Source organism: Syngnathus scovelli, chromosome 10, assembly GCF_024217435.2.
Source record: "Syngnathus scovelli strain Florida chromosome 10, RoL_Ssco_1.2, whole genome shotgun sequence".
Taxonomy (NCBI): Eukaryota; Metazoa; Chordata; class Actinopteri; order Syngnathiformes; family Syngnathidae; genus Syngnathus; species Syngnathus scovelli.
In genome coordinates this window covers 9,650,964-9,653,913 of record NC_090856.1, presented here as the reverse complement: position 1 = coordinate 9,653,913, position 2,950 = coordinate 9,650,964, and the positions used below count along the sequence as shown (strand labels likewise).

General features: G+C 44.0%; 1 long non-coding RNA gene across 1 annotated transcript; it reads left to right on the top strand.

Moving 5' to 3' along the window:
- Nucleotides 1–241: 241 nt before the first annotated feature.
- Nucleotides 242–1,930, top strand: LOC125971798 (uncharacterized). Its single transcript, XR_007482616.1, has 2 exons — nt 242–1,028; nt 1,102–1,930. It is a non-coding gene; the product is annotated as an uncharacterized lncRNA (long non-coding RNA).
- Nucleotides 1,931–2,950: the final 1,020 nt, after the last annotated feature.

Genomic DNA, 2,950 nt, shown 5'->3' with positions numbered 1-2,950 from the left:
AAGCTGGCTCTTGGGACATGGAATGTCACCTCTCTGGCTGGAAAGGAGCCCGAGCTGGTGTGCGAGGCAGAACAATTCCGACTAGATACAGTCGGACTAGCCTCCACGCACAGTTTGGGTTCCTGTACAAGCCCTCTCGAGAGGGGCTGGACTCTCTTCCACTCTGGAGTTGCCCATGGTGAGAGGCGTCGACACCTGCTCGACATGGCATGAAGCCCCCGACAACATGGCTCCTAGGATCATAGGGGCACGCAAACCCCTCCACCACGATAAGGTGACGACTCACGGAGGGGGTTTCTGTGTTGTTGTCCAGGGCATACCGGTGTTTGAATTGTTCCGTCAGCCGCTGTAGTTCATCGTTGATGTTGTTGAGTTTGTTGGTTGTGCAGCGTATCCGTTCTTTGACCAGAGTCATCCGCACTCTTCTGATAATCCTTTCCGCGTTCCTGGTCGGGATTGGGTTCTTGATTGTCAGGCTGGCCGGCGTTACCTCTTCGTCTCGGCAGCGTAGATTGAACCTCGGGCGGTTCCTGTAGCGGGCTCGTTTTTTCGTCAGCATGCAAATCATGCAATAAATCATAGGGAGGAACTTCATCACAAGAAAAATAGAACACAAGGAGTGTGAGAAGGAGACGGACGGCAACAAGACAAACAAGAGCATACAAGCAGAACAGGAGCACTACAAGTCAGCCATAACCGATCACTGTAAAAGAGAAAAGCACATCATGGACTGGGAAAAGGCTAGAGTCATCCGCACTGAAGAAAATAAACATCAGCGTTGCATCAGGGAGGCCATTGAGATCCGCAAGCGGGGCCCGAGGACCATCAACAGGGATGAGGGAGCCTATATGCTCTCTACAACCTGGAACAGCATTCTGGAGAGGCGAATGGACAGCAGAGGGCGTGGCTTACCTGTCAAATCTGACAGGTGAGCCACGCCTTCATCCATCAGCTGATAAAGACTGACGCGTCACTATCACATCTGTGACACTCTGATGAAGGCGGAAGAAACCGCCGAAACATGTCAGGTAAAGAACCTAAAACAATTTGTTTGATATAAAAGAAACCAGTGAAGTGTTTTCTTTTGTACTTTTGTGTTAGGATATCAAAGCCCTGACTCCCAAGGAGGTGCACAGTCCAAGAAAGAATTCTGTGTTAACGAGTGTCATTTCAAAAAGAAAGTTTATATGGTGGCTCAAAAGCTGATAGCGGCTAGCTGAATTCTCGGGGACCAATTCAAGATGAAGAAACTGCAGCTCAACCTCCTTGAAGACACTGCCAGGACAATCGAGGGCACCTCCGACATCCATTTTTTTTCATTGATTTTCATATTATGTATTACTTGTGCCCTCTCTGCATCCATTACAACCTGGTGATCCTGAAAGGGGGATCCTTCCATCTGTGGTCCCTTCTCAAGGTTTCTCATTTTCCCCTGGCAGGGTTTTTTTTGAGTTTTTCCTTGCCCTTTTGGAAGCTTAAGATCAGGGGATGCTTTGAGAATAATTGTCAATTTTGGCTATGTGAAGCCCTTTGAGACTGTGATTTAGGGCTATACAAATAAACTTGACTTGACTTGACTATATCAAGCGGATGCTGATGTTTCAGATTTCCGGAGTGGAATGTAGATATAATATTGATTATTTTGTTTCATTTAGTCCAATTAAGGATTGAACACCCTCGACTTGCGGATATGAAAGTAACTTTTTTTTTTTGTGATGGGACAACACTATTTTTCATCAGATATTTGACTAAAAATATGTGGGGTTAAAAAGCTATGCAAGTATCAAAGCAATGGCTAACAAAATGTCTATGACTAAGATATAGATATCATAAGAGTACATCGGAAACTAAATTAGGAAAAAATTAGATATGCTTTTGATCAGGTTGTTTCACCCAAAATGAAAAAAATAAAATGCTGCAGTCTTATGAACCACTTGTTGACTTTTCCTTTTGCATCCAGTGATGGGCACTAATTGGCATACATACATGAGGTATTTAGTTTATATAGTTATATAATTTATATTGTTTTTTTTTTTAATTAACTTCTAACCTTGAGCCTAGTTTTGAAGTACAAATTATGAGAAAATGCTTTATTCTTCAGCGGCTTCATCATTTGTTAAGTACTCACCAGCTGGCTGACAGTGGAATCCAACGGTGACGGTTGTGGTCTTGACCGGGGAGCAGCCATCCAGACAACGCAGTACAGGCTCAACAGAGAAACATTTGGTCTCCTGACCCTGGACATTCATACGCTTGTCCAGCTGCACAGACGTAAGCTTCATGCGACACTCTGGAAAGAAGTGAAAGTGCCAAAGTAAGGCAAATTCCTTTCTTTCCAATGGAATGTTTTATGTGTTGTATCTTACGTGTGGTGTCCTGGCAGCTTTCGGCTGGCAGAACCCAGGAATGAGCAAAGCTGGTGGGGTTCTTTGTCACACGTCCGTCCGTTGGAATTGCGGCATTCCTGTCTTTGCTCCCCATCAGCCTTTCCACAAAGTCCACAAGTCTGTCCCTTAATCCAGTCCACAACTTTAATCTGCATGGAAACATGGAATGAAGCATTCAATCACCTGGAAAACAAATCTGGTGATCATCATTTAAAGGTGAGCCTTTTAAGAGTTTTACCTTCCAAGAATCCTTGTTATAGAATACTTCCTGTCTTTCAATGGATTCTTCTTCATCTGAGATGAACATGAAATGAGTTCATTTTTTCCAAATCCATTCTAAGCGTGTGATTTTGAGAATTCTTTCATTTATTGCGCTTGACTGACAGTGAGGCAGAATGTTTTCCAGCCAATCTGTACAACATAATGTCTCAGATAAACGCAGCATTGGCTGTGGCAACCTTGACACAGCCCTTCAGTCCAGTTCTGTAAGCTTGGAAGCAGTACTTTTTCGAAAATGCACGGCTTCTGAAGGGTCTGAAATTTTCCATGTCATCTGGAAGGAC